The following is a 23,041-nucleotide window of genomic DNA, read 5'->3' as shown; positions in this document are numbered from 1 at the left end:
AATACTCTTACTTCCTGGCTCCCCCTTCCTCCACCTCTTGCCCTCCGGAAACTTGGGACCAGAAAATGGTCCCAGTCCTACCTGGAATGTATGAAAGTGGTGACAAGTATGTCAAGGAGAAGGAAAGCCATTCCCGTTTTCACAAATATTAGTTACTAAAGAACCAGGGCCATATCAACCTCTAGAGTTTTTGTGCGTGCCAGAAATTCTTGGAGCTGCAGAGTTATCCCTGTATGTCTTCCCCCACAAGCTGTTTATAAAAATGCTTTTTATTTATTTTAATTTTTTGTGTGTTTTTATCTAAAAATTTTTTTTAAATTGAATGTTGTGTTAGTTTCAGATGTACAGCAAAGTGATTCAGTTATACATATATATCGATTCTTTTGCAGCTTCTTTTCCCTGATAGGTTATTACGAGATATTGACTATAGTTCCCTGTGCTCTACAGTAGATCCTTGTTTATCTATTTTATATATAGTAGCCATGTATATGTTAATCCCAAACTCCTAATTTATCTTCCCCACCCCAAGCTTTAGAAATAAGACATTGTAGTGCACTGAAGCAGATTGGATTTTTTGGCACAGTTTACTAGTGTTTTGAAAATATTGTTCTCTGCAATTACTCTTTCCACTGTAAATATGTAGTATTTCAGCCTCCTTATGAAGTTAGACTCTGGAGCTGGCTGGGATCACACAGCTACCTTCCATGACTGTTGTTTTTCTGAAGGAACGTGGCCAGCAACGGACAACCTGTTTTTTAAGTTGGGTTTCCTCTATCAGTAGGCAGTTGGGGATGATGATTGGTCCATTTGTGTTATCCATGGGTCCTAGTGTTTACAGCTTGAAAGGTTCTTGCATATCATGTTTTCTGTTGTGTTTGCAGTTACATCTGTCAGATGTACTCAGAACCGTTTCTTCCTCGCTGCTGGTGCATCTTTTTTTTTTTTTTTTTTTTTTTTGCGGTACGCGGGCTTCTCACGGTTGCGGCCTCTCCCGTTGCGGGGCACAGGCTCTGGACGCACAGGCTCAGCGGCCATGGCTCACGGGCCCAGCCGCTCCGCAGCATGTGGGATCTTCCCAGACCGGGGCATGAACCCGTGTCCCCAGCATCGGCAGGCGGACTCTCAACCACTGCGCCACCAGGGAAGCCCTGCTGGTGCATCTTAAGGCTGAGGAACAACCAACAGAACCACAGAGAGAGCCTAACGCATCAGAGGAATAGGGCTATTGAGTTATTGGTCAGGTGTGAGTGGATAATTCAGGATAAATTATAAAAGCATGCAAGACCACAGCCCACGGCAAGAGATGGGGAGCCCAAATCTGGAATTTTGTGGGTTTTCTCTTACTGGATAGCATTCTCTCCTAGAACTCTGCTTTTAGAAAAGAAAAAAACTATGCATCTCTAAAAATATCCCCCTCTTTGGTATGTCAAAGGACTGTTGACCTTAAAGAATTGTTTTCTGCTCCAAAACTGAGTTGAAAACCATGCTGCCCTGAGCGGCATTGTTCTACTGATGTCCGCAGGCACTGATTCTCTTCCTGCCCTGCCCATATCCATTATTAAAGAGATTGGGTCCATAATAGAGATGCTATCTAAATTGCATCAGGTAATTCCTGGATGGGTCCCCACGGTCCTGTTATCTCCAACCCAGTCCCAGATGACTGGGTCGAAGACTCCCCTTCAGACATTTTTGCAGAATGAGGTTCTGGTTCTGAGTGGGAGAGCCTTCCTGGCTCTTGGGTTTATGGGCACACGCCCTTGGTTCCTGATCCTGCCAGATAGTTCGGGATTGTCCTCCGCCTGAAATGTCCTTGCTCTGTAGTGCTGATTTTATGTTCAGATTGTTTTCTCATCTGAGAGCTCCGAGGGGGGGAGGAGCCGGGTGGCTTCACAGCAGGCAGAAAGCACTGCCCAGGAGCCCTCTCCACACTGCCCTTTGATATCCGCCGACAGCCTTATTATGACTCTCCTACCACTTACCCTTTTCACCTTGTCCAGAATGTAACTTCCAGCTTTAAACATCTGCGCCTGTTGATTGTTATTCCTGTGTTTACAGTCTTGTTGGTTTCCTGTTCATGAACATGGGCTGGCAGAAAATTGACTCGTGTTTCAGCAGAGCATGAACTAACTGCATCACCCGTGCTGATGAAGCCGGGAGATTTTTGTAATCGGCCTTTGCTGAATCTCTGAGACCGCTTATTTTCTCTCCCCCACCCCGCCTTTCAGTCTACGAGTTGAAATATTCTAAAGACAGAGCCTTGTAAACTACACAGTGAAGGACTGAAAGTTTTACTGGTTTTGCAAATTTTATCGAACACTCTATCAGGATAAATTAGCAGAGAAGCTGTGCATTAAAAAAAAAAATACACTTTACTTTTTAGAGTAGTTTAAGTCTACAGTAAAATTGAGTGAAAAGCTCAGATTTCCCACATAACCCCACGCCTCCGCATGTGCACAGCTCCTCCCGGGATCACCATTCCCCACCAGGGTGGTACATTTGTTATAGTCAGTGAACCTGCATGGACACGTCATTATCACTCAAAGTCCGTAGTTTGCATTACAGCTCACTCTTGGTGTCGGACATTCTGTGGCTTTGGATGAAGGTCTACTGACATGTATCCATCATTATGGTACCATACAGAGTAGTTTTCACTGCCCTACAAATCTTCTGAGGAGAAACTGTACTTTTAGCCAGAAAAGCTAATCGGTAAAAATCCTAAGATTCAAAATATGCAGAGTTTGGGGGAAGGGAAACAAAATACCTTTGCTGAACAATATTTTGTTTTTGCTGCCTTACCCCATCAGTGTATAAGTAATTTTGATTGACTACGTAGGCCTTATTTTGTGCTTCCGTGTGTTGACACCAACTCCATTAGAAATCTCTCTCTCTCTTTTTTTTTTTTAAGTCTAGGAGTTTAAAAATCTTTTTTCGCCCACATACTTTCAGTGAGGTGTCTGTCACCATAGTACCTAGACAATCCCTCAGGCAGAGATATGAGCGATTAAATTTCTCCCTGGCTTGTGCCCTGTTTGATCCATGCTTGGCGGGATTTGGGCGAGTGAAAGAAAGAGGCCTGAAGAATGAACAAGAATTAGAGGAATTCTGTGCTTGTAAATTATTAAAATTTGGGAGGTTGTTGGGAGAGGGGTTAAAGTTTTCAGAAAGGAAGAAAAAATATTGTTAAAACTTAGTGTGATTACTGCATTGAAAAACTCACAAAAATACCTTTTCATGGCCTTAGTGGCAGGATTGGGGACTTGAAAAGGTTTCCTCAGGAGAGACTGTTGAGATCAGATTAAAATTAAATTAATAGAGACTCCGTAAACCAGAGGTCTTTGTGGGTGAGGCTCATTTGCTTTGAACTGTTTTCTCTGAGAAAGGGCTACACAAATTAATGGTGAATAAATGAGAAGATGCAATAATGTAAACATGGTAACCCTAAAGAGTGCTGTTGAACAAATAGTTAGCAATTCATTTGAGGTAGTTTGGGAACTTGTGAGCATTTCTTTACAAATACTGTACAGGTGAGACACTTCATGAATTCTCCCCAGGTCTCCTTGTGTCAGCTCTCCGTGTTATTGGGATGTCTTCCCACTGAATTCTAGCTAAATAACCTCCTTTATTTCCCCCACATCCCTGCAGAGATGAAACCTCTCAAAAAGAGGAGCTTGGGACGAGGGCCAGATCGGTGGATTTGAGAAATTCAGCTTTGTTCTCTAACACCTGACCTGGTATGCGCTGTGGTTTAACTACCTCTCTGTCTGGTGGGATAGAAGTTTAATCAAGCCCAAAGTGAAATGATACCGAAGGGTGGGGCTAAGATTATGGAGGTTAAAGTGAGGAAGACACAGGTGTCTTCAGTTGAAGGTATTTGGAGAGTTGCATTTTTCCCAAGGTCCTTGGAACAGGCCTTTGCATTTTTATGGGGTCTGTTTAGGGCAGAATCCCCTAATACCAGCTTTGGGAACTTGTGCCACACATCTGGCACCTCGCTTATTTCATCTGCTTAATTGAGGTCGTTTGTCTCTTGTTATACATGCACATACATGTCATCACTCTAAGATGTGGAAGCCAGCATAGCTGTGGGGATGCAGGTGGTACCCACTGGAGCTTAGTTTCTCCCTCTTTCCTCTTGCTTTTCCTTTCTCTTTTCCTCCCATTAATAAATTTGGCAACTCCATTGCATTTTTTTCGTGTTTTCTATCTGTTCGTTTTCCGTATGCCTTTGGTTGTCATTGACCTAACAGCAGATTGTATACATCTCCGTGGATTCTGGTAGCTTCTACCACCAAAACGATGCATCGCTCACTAGAATGGTTAAGTAGCTGGTTTTCTTGATGGTGCTAGAAAGTGCTTAAGGCCACTTCAGTATAGAGTTGAGGAAAGAGCGCCTGATTAAGATTCGGGAAGCTTAAGCCTCTAGTCTTCGTGTTATCCCTTTTTACAGTAGCATGTTCAAGCCACTTAACCGAAGTTCTGAGTCTTTCCTTGTCTGTAAAATGTGAGTATTGGGCTAGATCAGCATTTTCCAAGTAGCGTTTCATGGAACACTTTTCCCAAATGCTCTGCAGAGGAAGAGCGTGGAAGCGCTTTATGTCATATTCTTTTCTTTGAGATTTCCACATCTAGGAGCATGTTAAAGCCCTGACAAGCCCAGCAGTAGGGAAGTCTGCTAACTTGCTTTAATAGAGTTTTCTGAACCGACTTTCCTTCTGTAACCCTTTTTTCCCCCTGAAACATCCTTGTGTCAGACCTGGGCCTCTCTGTCCCAAGGGCCACTCCTGACCCTCCCCTGGTCTTCTCTGTAGAGCAGGGATGGGACCCCAGAAGGCTGCCTTTCCAGCTGCTACTACTCTTCTGTGTCTCTGGCTCCCCCTGGAAGGGCTGCCTTGTGCCATCTTCCACTGGTGGCCCCAGGCTCTCTTCCTGAGGATGGAAGTGGCTTCTGACTATTACTTATCCATGGGGTGTCTCACCACAACCTGCTTGCCTTCCCCACTGTGATGCCTCCAGCCCCCTGCATTCAATTCCCTCTGTTGTAAACACCTGCTGGGATTTCTGTTTTGCTGGCTGGACCCCGATTGCTACGGCCTTTTAATTCTCTGGAACACAGCAGAGAAACCCCAGACTATATAATGTTCAGAAATTAATTCTAGGAGTGTAATTCTATTGTGTATCTCTGATTATTTTTTTAAACAGCTTTCTTGCAGTATAATAGGACACACAGTAAGCTGCTTATTTAAAGTATAAATATGGTAAACCTTGACTTATATAAGCACCTCTGAAACCATCACCGCAATCAAGATAGTGGATGTATCCAGAGCTATTCTTTTAAACAGTTGCCTATGCCAGGAAGTGCAGTAATATCCTAGCCCACAGGAAGCGTAGTGGAAATTCCCATCTTTCATTGATGCCATTGCCGTTCATGCTTTTATATGCTCTGAACATCCTTAAGAATATAATTTGCTAAAGATACTTGTGAATGGTTTTCTTGTATTAGAGAACTCTGGGGTCAAGCCCACTCTTTGCAGTGGTGACTGGCCTCGATCCTGTATCTTACCTCCCGTATTTATTTTAGGAGCTCGTGATAAAAATAGGCAGATCTCTTCTAATTTCGACGTCAAGCATCTGGGGCACTTTGGGAGGGTTAATGACCCTATTGGCATCTCCTTCCTGTGTCCTCAAGTTGAAAAGATTTGATCCTTCTGGCAAACATCACAAAGATGCTTCCTTGTGTTTCTGTTTTAAATTCTGGCAATTGAGGTAGGGCACAGGTCCAAGAAATTTATGAAAGTAGACTCCAGTTTACTCCTAACTTCCCCCCCCCCCCCCCCGCTATGCTCATCTTTCTCCAAATGTTCTGTAAGCTTAAACAGAGCTGCGTTTTTGCGGGGTGGGGGAGGGGGCGGGCAGGTTGTAAGAACATGTCAGTATTGTATTTCTTTATGGCCTTTTGCCTTAAAGAATGACTGATGTCACTTATTATCCTATTATCTCAGCAAGGCAAAAACAGACTTTTATAGCTTCAAATTTACAGCTATAAAAGCAGATAGATAGGGGAGAATTTGGAGATTTGGGGAGAAAATTATTATTTAGAGTAGGGTTAATGTTCCAGATAGCACCCAGTCACACGATAGAACAGTCTGGTGAAGTTGCTTAGCTCTCTCCCCCGCCTCCCTGCCATTCAGGGAAGCTGCTCTTCCCTTGCTGCCCATTTTCTCCTGTCCCATTGCCGTCTGACCTCTGTCCCCATCACTCTGGGGACATTCTTCTATCAGGGGCAACTAACCACTCTGCCCTGAGTCTTCACCCTCCTCTCCGGAAGCCTTTATCCCTCTGACACTCCTTACCCCCGCTGTACAGTCCTAAGAAATTCCTTAGCTTCTGTAACTCTGCTTGCACCCTCTTCGTTCTTTTTCTATCCTCCAGATTGCTGTGTGGGGACATTCCTGAAAAACAGCAAAAGATTCAGAGGGTTGGCATGTGGCACTCGACCTACACATGGGGCTGAGATGGCCGTGAGTTTCGAGGGGTGGGGGGAGCACGCTCAGATGTAGGAGTTAGGAGATGACGTGCAGCCACAGGGCGTGATGGTGGCCAGGTGCCAGCCTTCAGTGATGGCGCGTGCAGGCTGAGTGGACCATGGTGATGGCGACCCTGGCAGCTGGTGGATTCAGGCAGCCAGATGTCAGCGACAGGGAGGTATCTCAGCTCGGAGCCCCTCCTCGTGTACTTCCCTTTTGCTTACCCATCCATTCAAAGTGTAGTCAAAGTTTGCTTCTCAGACCGTCTTTGTGCAAGACCCAGTTGGGTTTTTTAAAATGTCTAAATTTCTGTGGACCCATACTTTTGTCAAAGTCATTAAAAATGAACAATTAGAGAGGTGAAATGGAAAAAGCAAAATACGTATAAAATCAAGCCTCAATTTCTAATGATCAGATTCCATCGATATAAAATGATTGGTCAAGTTGCTACCAAACTGTCTGGACAGTCTCCCTTTCGTACTCGTCTCACTGCAGGACAGTCACACAGAGTTTGTGAGTCAGCACAGATCTCTCTATTTTTTTTTTTTTTTTTTTTTTTTTTGCGGGCCTCTCACTCTCTCACTGCTGTGGCCTCTCCCGTTGCGGAGCACAGGCTCCGGACGCGCAGGCTCAGCGGCCATGGCTCACGGGCCCAGCCTCTCCATGGTATGTGGGGTCTTCCCGGACCGGGGCACGAACCCGCGTCCCCTGCATCGGCAGGTGGACTCTCAACCACTGCGCCACCAGGGAAGCCCAGAGATCTCTCATTTTTATTGACGTGCAATGAAAACCTTCTTGGACTTGCCAGGACTCAGGGGCTTTGCTGTGGGAATCTACACTTGAACAAGCCTGCGTGGACGTGAGAGTGCTGACAAAGGGTTGAGAGCCAGGGTGCTCGTTGCTCAGGGTCACCCTCAATCTCTGTCCTCACTGCCACACCCAAGCAGTTGCTGGACTTACTGTTTCTGCTTCTGAAATCTCTCACTCGCGTCCCCCCATCTTTTTCCTCCATTCTCTCCCCACGTTTCCCAGATGAGGTCTTTATGAGTTTGGCCTGGACTTCTATGCCGGCCTGCCCTCCTGCTAATCCACCTTTGCATCAGCGCCAGCTCGGTGTCTCTGTAGCACAGATGTGATCTGTTATCTCCCCTCCATCACCTTCATTGGATCCTTATGGCCCCTAAGGAAGCCAGCAAGGAAGCCAGGATGCCGTTCTGACTCCATGCCCTTTGCATTTCATCCCCTCCCTTCCTCTTTGTCCCACTGTCATTCAACCAACCAAGTCTGCTCCGTGATTTCCTTCCTGTGGCCTTTTCTCCTGATATCTCCCATTTGCATTGCATCGCTTCCCATTTCACATTCTCAGTTCGACCTGTTCTTTAAACCCCGGCTCAAATGCCATCTTAGCAAGGAATCCTTTGGGGAATTTGCTTAAAACGTGCCATGACTCTTTGGGGTCTAGTGACCTTCCCCAGTGCAGGTCAGCATGGAGTGGCGTTCACAGTTCAGGTGTGTTTGCACATGAACTCCGTGTGGCCTAGAGGAGGGAGCTGGGAGCCTTAAGTTCCAGTGTGGGTGCTCTCCCTGCCAGCTGGGTGGATCTGGGCAAATCGCCTTCAACACCGACTTCTCTGATTCTTTGTCATGCAATGCTTTGTGCCTCCCAACACCCCTTCTCCCCGCAGGTACCCAGCGCTGTGCCTTACCTTACACGATACTCAATAGATGCTCATGGGATGGATGAGGGTCACTTTCTCTAAAATATAATGACTGTGTGTGGTCTTCCTTCTCTCAACGCCAGTAACATCATTTATTTGAATGAGAGAATTCTAAATGGTGAAACGCTGCAGATCTGAGGAGTGCTTACGAACTTCCATTTCACTGGTGGTTATAAAACAAAATGTTGCCTTCTTTTGGGGTTTATGTTCTGTGACTTTGTAGATGGTGGAGGGGGAAAAAAAGGCCTCAGGGAGGAGAGATGTTGTTTTCCCTCTATCTGATGTCATTATGGCTTTAATAAGTATTCATCGGAGTCAGAAGTGCTGCTTGATCTAAATTTAAGTTTCCTGCTTACGCTCCGACTCCGCCTGCAGGTGTCAACGCCAAATACTTATCTTGTCAGCTTCTCCAGGAGGCGGCTGGCTTGGCTTCTGTCGTGAAGGTGTTAGTCACTCTGTTTACATAAGGGCTGAGGGGGTGACATCATGTCTGTTGAATCAGAGTCACTCAGCTCCCCATTGGGCAACAGGGAGCGTTTAAATACCCAAACCAGATCAAAGCCAAGGGCAGAGTTGAGATACCCCTGCCCAGGAGTAGCGAGGTCTGGCCAGAGGGAGGGTGGTCTCTTGGGTGGGTGTCCGAAACAGACGTGCCTTATTGCCTCCCTGTGTTTCCAGACCATCGGTGAAAGGAATCATGCAGAATAAAACTCGGAGCAGCCAATCCAGAGAGACGGCTGAAGTGGGCGCAAGTGCGTCCAAATAGGTCGGAAAAAAATGTCAAATCAGTGTAAGCGCATGCAAGATGGGATGTTTCTTTTTATAGGCTGTTAGAAAAGTTGTTTAAAATTAAACAACTCTTCAGTACTTAAATTATGTATAATGAGGACAGGTAGGTCCTGGAACAGAGAACTTTTTTTTTTTTTTTTCTTCCTTATCCCACTTCAGTTTTGCTCTCCCTACTAGAGTATGCCAGACAAAAACACTTTCATTTCCAGGATATGTATTAGCCTTAGCCTGGAGGGAACGGGGAGAGATGGCATCGATAGAGGCCAGAGAAGTAGCAAATCTAGTTCACTTTCACTTTTTTTTTTTTTTTTTTTTTTTTTTTGCGGTACGCGGGCCTCTCACCGCTGTGGCCTCTCCCGTTGCGGAGCACAGGCTCCAGACGCGCAGGCCCAGCGGCCACGGCTCACGGGCCCAGGCGCTCCGCGGCACGTGGGATCCTCCCAGACCGGGGCACGAACCCGCATCCCCTGCATCGGCAGGCAGACTCTCAACCACTGCGCCACCAGGGAAGCCCCACTTTCACATTTTTATTTGATGAAATGCGAGGATGTAGCCACGGGAACTATGAAAATGATTCGAGACTTGTAAGTCCCATCAAGTGATAACCTTGTGAATTTTATACCTTTTAAATATAGGTAAATGTAGAGGAAGATATATTATACAGTTGACATTCCCTTTACACCTCCCAACCCCAAATAAATAGTTTATTGATATACTCTCCAGCTTGGTTGCAGTGTAATTGACAAATAGAAATTGTATATATTTAAGGCGTCCGTGGTGATGATTTTTTTTTTTTTTGCGGTACGCGGGCCCCTCACCGCTGTGGCCTCTCCCGTCGCGGAGCACAGGCTCCGGACGCGCAGGCTCAGCGGCCATGGCTCACGGGCCCAGCCGCTCCGCGGCATGTGGGATCCTCCCGGACCGGGGCACGAACCTGCGTCCCCTGCATCGGCAGGCGGACCCTCAACCACTGTGCCACCAGGGAAGCCCCATGGTGATGATTTGATATATTGTGAAATATTGTCACAATCAAGCAATATATCCATCACCTCACATAATTTACATTTTCTTTTATTTGTGGTGAGAACACTTAAGATCTACCCTTTTAGCAGATTTCAAGCATACATTACAGTATGGTTATTGTAGTCGCATCGCCGTGCAGGAGATCTCAGGGACCTATTCATCTTTTGTAAGTGAAACTTTGTACCCTCGGACCAACATCTTCCTGTTCCCCCCTCTCCCCCAGCCTCTTGCATCCACCATTCCACTTTCTGCTTCTACGAGTTTGGCTACTTTAGAGTCTAGATATGAGTGCGATCACACGGTATTCATCCTTCTGTGTCTGGATTATTTCACTTAGGATCATGTCCTCCAGGTTCATCCACATGGTCGAGAATGGCAGGGTTTCCTTCCTTTTTAAGGCTGAATACTATTCCGTTGTATGTATATCCCATGTTTTCTTTTTCCATCTGTTGATGGACACTTAGGTTGTTTCCACATCCTGGCTAGTTGAGTGTTTTGTTTTTTATTTTTTAACTTTGGCCGTCTTTAGGAACAAGTAACCCTGTGTAATGTTGCATTATTTGGGAATTGTAAGGTTACGGTGTCTCAGCCTTTGTACTATTTACGCCTCATTTTTTTCCCATTTGGCTCTTGTAAGGAGCACGATTTATCTTGCATCTGTAGGGTGTTCTCTAACCACGGCACTTCCTCTGTCCTCTCAGGGTTGGATGACATGAGACACTGTTCTGAAGCAGATGGCTCATCCTTTTGGCTTCTCTTTTCCTAGAGGCCTTTGTTTTCAGGACAGTGGAAATGCTCGCTCCTTCCCACACACCTGATCCCTCTGTCTCCCCCATCTGGCGATCCTTTTCTGTGGCTTTTCTGGTGCTTGGGGCCTGGCTCACAGGAAACTGAGTTCAGAATTGAAACTCCTTCCAGAATGCCACCTTGCATCCCTAAACACCACAGGGACAACTGGGGTAGCCCCGTTTCACTCTGTGAAAATAAAATATGTCACCAGGATGTTTCACTGGAATGAGGAATTTATTTCCATGATTCTAAGGTCGACTACAGTACATGGTTTTTCCTACTGGGCAGCAAACATGTTTTACCGAACCCTTACCTAAGAGCTTTTCGTTTATAATTCCACGGTGAGTTCTTGGCTTCCTCCTTGTTGATGCTTGCAAATATTGTGATTGACTTCCACACCTTTTCGGGGAAGCAAATTCCAAGTTATGATTCATCTCTTAATTTTGGCCAGCATTTTGTTGTGAACATTTTCAAACGTACTGAAAAATGGAGAGATTTTATAGTGAATATCTATGTACCCTCCACAGAATGCAAAAAAGATCTATTTGTAAAAGGCTGGCAGATAGCATATGAAGACAGAAGGATGTTGGTTCTACTGTTGCATCATTTTACATTTTCGGAGATAGAGTGGTAGAGAGTGTGCCTCTAACTAGATGGCATCTGAGGCGTCCTGGGTGGTACACCCTGAAGAAAAGCTTCCTGAAACCCAGGGATTATCTTCCATGTTAGAAATGACAGGTTGAATTGTTTGTCCAGTGTTTATGGAGTCCCTTGAAGGCACCCGGCTAGGTGCTGACCACAGTAGGGACAGGGAGAGGTGGAGCTGCATAGACCCCTAACCCTGACCCCAAACCCTTTTGTATTGTGGTGTCTATGATAGAGGTAAAAACAATATTATGGGAGCATCAAGGAGGATGTGATTAATTCATGGCGGGGACATGACCTTCAGGCCGAGGGTAGAGAGGAGTGGGTTTCTGCCGGTGAATTTGGAAATCACAGGCATTCCTGCAATTTTCCTTTCCTTCAGTTAAGTTTAGAAGGTTTAATGAAGAGGGGAAATTAGGTGACAGATTTATGAGTCACACCTACGAGATAATCACTGGTGGAAAAAGGACTCCTTCCGGGAACTAAAATCTGAAAGGTTATGATTTAAATAGACTTAACCTGGTCTTCCTGGAACACTTTCCCTCCTTTCTCCTTACAATTAAAAACACCTACTTGGGAGCGTAGAACTGTGGTCAAGGTGCAGAGAACGTTCCTGCCTTTGAAATGAACCGGCTCCAGAGACTTCAGCAGTGACCTGAGCCTCGTCCACAGGCTGCTCGCCTGATGGAACTGACCAGTGGAAATTCTACTTTGTCTGCCACCTGTTTTGTCTCCAGTCTCTTGGCCAACCCGCACCTGTGACAGGTAGCGTGGAAGAGGTTTCATCTCCTGGGGCTGGGAACTAGCCAGTGCCAATCCAAGCAGGTGACACGCTCTTCTCCTTTCTACGTCCCCGGCTAATCACATGAGGAGCTCCTCCTAAGAAAGGTTCATTTACAGTGTACAGTTCACAGGCCCACCCTGTGTGTGAGACCATCGTATGGATGGTCACTGCTGGGAGTGTTTGCAGTAGCAGGATTCTGGCCCTTGTGGTACCTGCCCCCTGGTGTTAGCCTGGGAATATGTTACCCTCCGTGGCAAAAAGGGGATTCAGATGGCTAGACAGCTGCTGTAAAATAGGGAGATTATCCTGGATGATGATTCACGGGGGCCCTTGAAAACAGAAGTAGAGGCGGCAGAGCCAGAGGCATGCGATGGAGGGAGAGGAAGAGAGATTCCAAGGGTGAGAGGGACTCTTCCGCTTCTGATGCCTTTGAAGATGGAGGAAGGAGCAGCTTCAAGCCCAGGCCTGCAGTGGCCTCTGGAAGCTGGGACCGGCCCTCAGCTCACAGCCAGCGAGGACACGGGGATGCCAGTCCAACAACCATAAGGAACTGAAATCTGCCAACACCTCGAAAGAGCAAAGAAACAGACCCTCCCCTAGAGCTTCCAGAAAGGAAAGTGGTTCTGTCGACACCCTGATTTGAGCCCAGTGGGACGCATGTCAGACTTCTGACCTACAGAACTGTGAGAGAATAGATACGCATCGTTTTAAGCTGCTGAGTTTGTGGGGATGTGTTACAGCAGCAATAAAAAATGGATACGGTGGTATTTACACAGGGTCTTGGTACTCGTCTCGGTCCCTTGGGATCCCTTGAATTAGAATATTTGAATGGTGGAGGCACACTGCCTGTGTTTGGATGTGAGCCTTACCCGCTAGTCCTGTGTGGTTCAGTTTTATCACCTGTAGAAACAGGAAGCAGCAATTGCATCTAGTTCTCTGGGTGCTTATGAGGATTAATTGAGAGATTCCCTGTAGCGAGCCTAGCACCGCACTTGGTACATCTTAAGTGCTCGGTAGTTAGATGCTGCTGTTGGATATGTTTCCAATTAGAGGCCGTAAAAGAAAATCTTCATGTTCTTTGTCCTACTATTCAACACATCATCTTCTGATGCCGAGGGTAGGAAACCATCCAAAAAGAAAACTGGAAAACATTGGGCAGTACATATAGATTCTTAAGTTCTTCTGGAACGCTCTCAGGCTTTATGTGCTCACTGGAACTTGAGGAGATAATGTTTTTGAGAGAGATTTATAAAGCTGAAGTACTATGTCATCGTGAGGTAAAATAAAGGAGGATGTTTGGGGGCTGTACCAGTTGTGGGGACCACAGATACCCTGTGAATAAGCTCAGTGCCAACAGTCTGCTTCTGACTGGGTGGAGACGTTGGCCGTTACTAAACCTACCCAAGCTGAATGATCCAAGATTCACTGTTGATGTCTGAATCGTCATGTACTGAGAAACATTCCAATTCCATAGGCCTATAATTTTGTAATTCCGTAGTCCCATGATTTCCACAGTCTATAATTTTCTTGCATCCCATGATGGCCTTAGTCTCTAGGACTGCAAGTATGCTGCTGTGTTACAATGATGTCCTATTCCTGGGATCAATAGAGGATGAACCTGTAAAAAAAAAACAAAACTGGAAATCCCTACATCGTTCAGCCAATCAGGTATCTTAGTAAAATAGGAATAATCTCTAGTTCTACCATCTTGAACTCCCACATTGATGCCACTGGTTTTCTATCCTTCAGTCGAAGTGCTTAGAACGTTCCTGTAGATATTCATTATCTAGTGTGTGTTTCATCTACAAAAGGCAACCACTGATGAACCGCTGCACCTCCACTGGGGAGGGGGAGGGATTGGCATTCTGTGCTATGGGTATGCTTTTCAGAATACAAAGCTTTGCTTAGCTCAAGTTGCCAGTATTAGGGAAATTCAGGATTTTTTTTCTGACCAGCTTTTGTCTTATTTTGTGAATGTCGAGAATGTTGTAAATGGTTCCGGCCCCATCTTTGTTGGTCACTAGGAAACTCAGAACTATTTCCATTTATTGTGTGGTATTTATTTTTCTATATTAACCTTGTCTTACGTTCTTGCCCTATTTTCCTTTTGTTCCTATTTCCACACCTCCTTCATGTGTATTTTGTAAAACTGTATTTCTGCAGACTGTCTCAGATCCGCTTTCAGTATAGGTGGGGGAGAAATAAATTGCTTCCCAAGATCAGTAGTAAGTTGTCAGAGCAACCATCACCTGAAACCATCATGGGAGCCACTGGTCCCGCACCTACGGCTGCGACCGGGCCTGTGGGACGCTCCTCTAAAGAAACAGCCCACACCCCATTATGTCACCACGTGTGTAGGGCTGGAGTCTTTTGCCAAATAGTTATGCGTCATACACAGTCCCCAGTGCAGAGCGGACAATGTGACATCTCCTGGTTGATGACCTCTAAAGGCAGGTTGGACTGGACGTTAAACATGCTTTGTCCGTAGATCATGGGTGTCAGAATAATTTCAAGAGCTTGTTTAAAATGTGCCGTCCTGGGCTTCCCTCCCAGATGGTTTGAAGCAGTGTGTCTGCTGTGGCACCAAGGAATCTGCATTTTAAGGAGCATCCTAAATGGTTTTTAGTCAAGTTGTTCATGGGACCGGACTTTGAGAAGCACTGTGTCCGGAAGGGCGGGTGGGATTTAAAGAGGCAGGTGCAGTTGGGAGGCTCCTTAAAAAAGTACAAATAGAGCTACCATACGACCCAGCAATCCCACTACTGGGCATATACCCTGAGAAAACCATAATTCAGAAAGAGTCATGTACCACAGTGTTCATTGCAGCTCTATTTACAATAGCCAGGACATGGAAGCAACCCAAGTGTCCATCGACAGATGAATGGATAAAGAAGATGTGGCACGTATGTACAATGGAATATTACTCAGCCATAAAAAGGAACGAAATTGAGTTATTTGTAGTGAGGTGGATGGACCTAGAGTCTGTCATACAGAGTGAAGTAAGCCAGAAAGAGAAAAACAAATACCGTATGCTAACCCGTATATATGGAATCTAAAAAAAAAAAAGGTTCTGAAGAACCTAGGGGCAGGATAGGAATAAAGATGCAGATGTAGAGAACTTATTTGAGGACATGGGGAGGGGGAGGGGTAAGCTGGGACGAAGTGAGAGAGTGGCATGGACTTATAAATACTACCAAATGTAAAATAGATAGCTAGTGGGAAGCAGCCGCATAGCACAGGGAGATCAGCTCGGTGCTTTGTGTCCACCTAGAGGGGTGGGATAATATATGTATACGTATAGCTGATTCACTTTGTTATACAGCAGAAACCAACACGCCATTGTAAAGCAACTATACTCCAATAAAGATGTTAAAAAAAAAAAAAGGCAGATGATAGAACTCATAGAAGCAAAGGCACAAATGATGATACTGGGTAAGAATGGGTGACAGGGAGGCTAAAGAGGGGATCCCATGTATGCTGAGGGCACTTTTCCTACCGTCAGTGCCATTTGTATATCCAGCCCCTTAAACGTTGGAGGTGCCTATTATGTGCCGGCTGCTTTGCCAGGCGCCCAGGATACTGAAATCTAGAGACCACGTCATGCCAGCATAAGGTTGTTCAGGAGGGAGCGGCTGATGCGTAGCTACACAGGACTTCAGGAGTGTAGGGCTTCTGTGGTAGAAATCTGTTAGGGGTGTATCAATGAGGGAATGATTAGGGCAGCGTGAGGAAGCCGAAGGGTTCTGAGTCTAGATATTGAGCCAATATTTTCCTCCTCCTGAATTCCTGAACTTGCACAATGGCCGTGATTTAGCTTGAGATGCCCCAGAGTGACTTTTACGGTAAATTTTCATTTTCATTGGCTGGTTTGCTTGTGTTTTACATGTCCTTTCACTACTTAATGAACTCCATAAATACAGGGACCTCCACTAGGTGTATCTTGAGGTTTTTCCAGCTGGTTCTGGAATTTGAAGTTAAAAAATAAAATCAAAGTTTCTTTGATATTTTTAATTCTCTGTTCTTTAAAAAAAAAAGTGAACATTCTTTATTTGAAAGAGAGCCTTAATAAATGGTAAGATTTTTAATAACTTGGCTACCATTTCTTTTTTAGTCTGGTTTCCACGGGCATCAAACACTTTGAGGTTAAACGTCAGGTAACCTCCTTACCTCCACATCTGCCCCAATTCCGCGATGTCAGAGCTCTGATTCTGTCTCCCTTGTGTCTCTTCTTGGACTGTCTCAGCTGTGATGGGGAATGGGTCCATCTCAGGATGCTGCCTTAAGCTACTCTTAATCTGGAGCCAGAATGGAAATTCTCAACCTACTTGTCCTTGGCTACAACCCAAAGCTTCAGATGTTGTTGGATTAGTCCGTACTCAGCCACGTTAAGCTCAGCACCTTTGATGTCGCTTGAAGGCGGACTTGACCAAGTGGTATTGCCTCCTGCTGATACTTAGGTGAAAGCCAACACCATAAAAATGAACGGTTTACTGGGAGTGTGCCGCTCTCACTACTACCTGCGAGCCCAGCCAGTCACACTGCCAAGTTGGTCAGAGAAAGAATTGGCTTGAGAAATGCAAAGTGTGTTCCTCTGGCTGAAGAATGGAGCCTAGCTCAGTCTACTAAAATGCAGCAGACAGGTCAAATACTTTAATTGGAAACTTCAAAAAAAAAAGCCCTCTTAATTTGCTACATTATAAAAGCAATATGGTGAGGAAGTGAAAAACAAAGGTGAATCTTTGACTTTTTGGGCCTTCTTTCTCCATGAGCCCACCCACCTGGATTTCTAGAAAACAATACTTACTGTTGTAAAAGATCCAGTGGTGCCGCACATATTTTGAAGTCTATAATTGGGTTGACACGTACATTCTGTGCCCATGAGTAAGACTGCAGAAAGATTTGGCAATCTGGATTACACAGAGACATCATTAAATTATTATTTACAAATCTCTGTGGAGCAATCACGGCATGTTAAAAGCTGTAATGGCCACAGAATTAGACATGGCTTCTGTCCAGCAGAGTCACTTTTGTGGGCCAATTATAGACAAACTGGCCACCAGAAGATACCCAGGGCTGTCCTTTTCAAGATGCGTGTTTTCTTTAGATTCTCTTAGCTGTGACGTAAGATGTTTTTCTTTGTGGGTCAAGTGAGACTACGTTTCAAGAAGTCCAGTGTGGGGCCTCTGTGCCATTGATAGCATAAGATGAGGCAGAATCACAGATGTGACTTAAGAAACCCTCCATCCCTTTCACCACAGTTCTAGGATGGTGGTCATCTAGGAGCTGCTTAAACCCTTTGTGTTACAGGAAACTCACTACTTCACAAAGGTGCTTCCTTTAAATTTCGTACTGTGATATTGAGAGCTTTCTGCTCAGTGTAAGAATTTTCTGCTTCCTTCAAACTTCTTGGTCCTTGCACATTCTTCTACAGCAGGGGTTGGAAACTTTTTCTTAAAGGGCCTGATGCAGGCAGAGTCTTTGCTGCAACTGCTTAACTCTGCAGTAGTGCAGAAGCAGTGCTTCAAAAAATGGGAGTTTAATTGGAATATATTCCCATTAAACTTTATTTATAAAACTAGGTGGCTGGCTCATGAGCTGTAGTTTGCTGGCTTCTGTTCTAAAGCTGTATAATCCAGATCCTGAATATGAATTACTTAAACTTTTAATGCCAGGCTGGTTCCATGACATATATGGGGGCACTTACTCTCCACTTGTTCTGCTGGGTGACTTAATTAAGAAAGTCTATCTACGGTCATTCAGTCTATCTTAGAGAAGTCTTTAAGTCGTAATCGAAATGAATTTATAACTGGAATGAAAGTTTTCTCTTTTTTTAAAATGGGGGTGAATTTAATTCTACATAATTTTCCATGCCAGGAAGCAATAAGTTCAAAAAAGAGCTTTTAGTGTCCCATCACTGAGGTTTCTTGGCTGGGATTGGCAATTTGCAGATAAGGAAGATGCAGGTGAACCAAAATCTTTGTCCCCCAAAGTGAAGAATATTTTACAGCTCTGAATACAACCATCCTTTCATCACTGTGGATGGATGTACAGAATAGTTCCATGAAGCCTAGCTCACGTGGTCTCCCCTCTTCTCTTGCCCTTTGTATTTTCTTGTTTACTTATTAGCCTCTTCTATGGGACCATGGTGTGCCTGAGTATTACCTGCTGGGTATAATGAACACCTACACCTAGCTCAGGGGATCAAGAAACAGGGTCAGCTAGGAGTCAGGGTCTATGAAGCTGCAGAAGCAGGTAATGTTAAGCACAGAACCAACCTCATTTTTAAGATTTCTCATTATATGTGGTAATAGCACTGCTGTTAAAAAAAAAAAAAGAAGGTCTGAGTCCAAAGTAATTTTAGGCATTCAAAAAGGTTTCAGAACTTTTATAAAGTAATGGTTATTAAAGCCAGTCCTGATCTCAATCAAGCACCTGCTAATTAATTGATCAAATAGTCAGTGGCCAGCCCTATCTCTTCTCTATTAAGTAACTTTTGCCCCCATCACCCACTGACCTTTTCTTGGCATTTTCTCCAGAGAGGGAAGAGGACACAAGAGGAATTAAAAAAAAACCAGATTCGGTGGGAGAAATCGTTCCTGGTTAAAAAGAGGCTGATGTATTGTTTGGAGGAGAGGGTTCTTGTTCCCCGCTGCTGAAAGTGTGGTCTGCCTCACTAGGGAGCTTGTTAGAAATGCATCATCTCAGGCCTAATCTCATATCTTTTTTTTTTTTTTTTTTTTTTTGCGATACGCGGGGCCTCTCACTGTTGTGGCCTCTCCCATTGCAGAGCACAGGCTCCGGACACGCAGGCTCAGCAGCCATGGTTCACGGGCCCAGCTGCTCCGCGGCATGTGGGATCTTCCCAGACCGGGGCACGAACCCGTGTCCCCTGCATCGGCAGGCGGACTCTCAACCACTGCGCCACCAGGGAAGCCCCTAATCTCATATCTTTTGATTCAGAATATCATTTTTACAAGATCTCTAGGTTATTCATAGGCAAATTAAACTTTGAGAGGTATTGAGCTAGTTCACAGCCTTCCTTCTTCACAGAGCTGACAGGCAGTGGTACCTTTGTTTCAGAAATGCCCGTATTTAAAAAGAGCTTGAGTTCCTTTCCTGGGAGATAAGCGGGGGAGAGAAGTCAGGCTTCCAAGGTCATTGAGACTTTGCCCCCAAATCTACAAATTAAAATTAATTCTGAGTGCCCAAATTATAAATAAGTACTCTCATCCCTCTGGTGTATGGACCATTTTTCTTTTCTAAATAACCATTAAATGGTATAGATTTCCCCCTCACCACCAGTCTTTCCTCTTGTTATGTTTTCATTTGCATTCAGTTAGAAATATTTAAAAAATTTCCCTTGTGATTTCTTCTTTGACCTTTTGATTATTTAGGAGTATGTTGTTTAATTTTGGAATATCTGAGGATTTACCGATTTCTAGTTTAATTCCACTGCAGTCAGAGACCACAGGATGACTGCAGTCATTTTGAATTTGAGTCTTGTTTTGGAGTCACATCTTGGTGAATGTTTCTTGTGCACTTAAAAAGAACATGTATTCTGCTGGTGGAGTGTTCTATAAATGGCAATTAGGTCAAGTTGGTTGATAGTGTTGTTCAAGTCTTCTGTATCTTTACTGACTTTCCATCTACTTTTATTGATTACTCATAGTTGAGATCTCCATCATTAAGGATTTGCCCACTTCTCCTTTCAGTTCTATCATTTTTTTTTCTTTCATGTGTTTTGAAGCTTTGTTATTAGGGGAATGCACTTTTAGGATCGTTACGTGTCTTGATGAACTGGACTCTTTAGCATTATGAAATATTCCTTTTTCTCTCTGGTAATATTCTTTGTTTTGAAGCCATCTTATATCTGAAATTAATATGGCCATTCTAGTTTCTTTGATTAGTGCTTGCAGGGCATAATTTTCCAAACTTTTACTTTTTTTTTTTTTTTTTTTTTTGGTACACGGGCCTCTCGCTGTTGTGGCCTCTCCCGTTGCGGAGCACAGGCTCTGGACACGCAGGCCCAGCGGCCATGGCTCACAGGCCCAGCTGCTCCGCGGCATGTGGGATCTTCCAGGACCGGGGCACAAACCCGTGTCCCCTGCATCAGCAGGCAGACGACTCTCAACCACTGCACCACCAGGGAAGCCCACACACAACCTTTCACTTTTGATGTATCTGTAACTATAGACTTCATACATAAAGTGGAGTTCTTGTAAATAGCATGTAATTAGATTTTGTTGGGTTTTTTAAGTGATCTGGTGGTCTCTTCCTTTTAATTGGACTGTTTAGACCATTTAAATTTAATACAATTATTAACACAGTTGAGTTTATACCATTTTGCTATTTATTTTCTCTTTGTCCTGTCTGTTCTTTGTTCCTTTCCCCCTCTTTCTTTGCCTCCTTTTGGATTAATGGTGTATTTTTTATGATTTTATTTTATCTCCATTACCATCAATTTATCACAGTCTACCTTCAAATTCTTCACAATTTCACATATACTCTAAAAACTTTGCAAAGTATACTTCAATTTCTCCCTCTGGTCCTTTGTGTTATTGTTGTCATATATTTTATTTCTACATACGTTACAAATCCTCAATATTCTGTTATTTTGTTTGTTTTAAGCAATCAATTATGTTTTAAGAAATTTAAAAAGAGAGAAGTCTTTTATGTTTATGTATGTATTTACCATTTCTTGAACTTTTTATTCCTTTATGTAGATCTAAATTTCCATCTTCCTTCTGCTTAAAGAACTTATTTTTAACCTTTCATGTAATACAGGTCTACTGGTGATAAATTCTCTCAGCTCTTGTTTGTCTGAAAAAGTCTATCTCCATTTTTGAAAAACTTTCACTTTCAACTTCTAATTCCTTCTGCTTAAAGAACCTTTTTTAACCTTTGCATGTAGTGCAGGTCTACTGGTGATAAATGCAGCGTTTTTTCTGAAAAAGTCTATCTCCATTTTTGAAAGATTTTTCACTTTCAACTTCTAATTTTTCAAATTATAATTTTAGGTTGTCAGTATTTTTTTTCTTTCTGCATATCTCTTTAAAGATATCTCTTTAAAGATATCATTCTATTGACTTCTACTCTGAGTGGCCTGTTGAGAAGTCTGCTATCACGTTTATCTTTGTCCTCTGTATGTAATGTGTCTTTTTTTATATGGCTGATTTTTAACTTTATCGCTGTTTTTCATCAATTTTTTTTTTTATCATGTGCCTTGGTGTTATTTTATGATTTTTCTACTTGGAGTTCTTTGAGTTTCTTGGATCTGTGAGTTTATAGGTTTTTTTTGTTTGTTTTCTTTTTTTGTTTTTTTTTTTTTAATTTGGTTATTACTTCTTCCAATCACTTTTCAGCCTTCCCCTTTTCTTCCTCTCCTTCTGGGACTGAAATTCCCAAAATGCTAGACTGCTTTATGTTATCCCACAGTTCACCAAACCCTGTTCATTTATTTTCAGTCTTTCTTTGTCTCTGTGCTGTCTCATTTGGCACAGTTTCTGTTGCTATGACTTCAACTTCACTTACATTTTCTTCTTCATTATCTAAACTGCTGTTAATCTCATCCAGTGTATGTTTTGTTTGACTTCTGGAAGTTTCACTTGCACGTTTTATAGCTTCCGTTTATTTCCTCCACATACTAATATTTTCCTTTGCATTCTTGAGCATATATTTAAGATTTATAATAGCTATTCAAGGTCGTTGCCTACTATTATTATTATAACTCGTTATCTCTTTTATTTGAGTCTGTTTGTATTGATTGATTTTTCTTTTCGTTATGAGTTACATGTTCCTGTTTCTTTGCATGCCCATTCATCTTTGATTTGGTGTGTTGTGTGCTGCTGGATTTTGTTATGTTCCTCTAAGGAAAGTTAAGTTTTATTTCGATACGCTGTTAAGTAACTTGCAGATCTATTTGAGGATCCTTTTGACGTTTGCTTTTATGCTTTGTTATAGTGGGCACAGGTCAGCTTTTATTTTAGGAAACATTTATTCCCCTACTAAGGCACATTCTTTTTGAAGATTCTACCTAATGCTCCATATACTATGATGTCTCAACACTCTGGTTCTTGGGGACACAATCTTTGCAGGCTTGTGTGAGCTCTGGTAATTTTTCTTTTTTTTCGCTATAGTTCTTTCCACGTCTTGGAGGTTTTGTTAGACATGAGCAGTTGAGAATTCAGCTAAAGGCTAGAGAAGACTCCTTTGCATATCTTTGGAGCTTGCTCTCTCTGTGTAACTCCCTTTTTTCTGGTATTCAGCCCTGCAAATTTAGCTACGTTGGCCTCCCCAAACTCCAGTCTCAGTCTCTTGAACTCAGTGAGGTTATTGGACTCTGTATGACCCCCCACACCTGAAATTCTCTAGGCAGTGATCTGGGGCAATCGTAGGGTTCACATCATTTGTTTCATAACTTTTATTCATTTGTTTTCTAATTGTTTTATGGTGGGAGTGCAATTCCATAGTGTTTAGTCTTCACGGACAGAAGGGAAATTCCCATTGTGTGGTATAAAGAAGTCAAATTAAAGACTGTACTAGTTATATTATTTCATTTGCAAAATGCATAGTATGGTGTGTTAATTTCCTGGGGCTTCCACAACAAAGTACCGTAAATTGGGTGGGTTTAAATAGCAGAAGTTTATTCTCTCACAGCTCTGGAGGCTAAAAGTCTGAAATCAAAGTGTTGGCAGGGCTGTGCTCTCTGAAGGCTCTAGGAGAGGATCTGTTCCATGCCTTTCTCTTAGCTTCTGGTGTTACTGGCTGTC

General features: G+C 43.6%; 1 protein-coding gene across 1 annotated transcript in view; it reads left to right on the top strand.

Annotated features, from left to right (window-relative positions):
• Positions 1 to 23,041, top strand: part of BMP6 (bone morphogenetic protein 6) — a 146,048-nt gene that overhangs the window by 6,483 nt on the left and 116,524 nt on the right. The gene's annotated exons all lie outside the window — the stretch shown is intronic.

Source organism: Phocoena sinus, chromosome 11 (assembly GCF_008692025.1).
Source record: "Phocoena sinus isolate mPhoSin1 chromosome 11, mPhoSin1.pri, whole genome shotgun sequence".
Classification (NCBI taxonomy): Eukaryota; Metazoa; Chordata; class Mammalia; order Artiodactyla; family Phocoenidae; genus Phocoena; species Phocoena sinus.
This window is presented reverse-complemented; position numbering and strand designations above follow the sequence as displayed.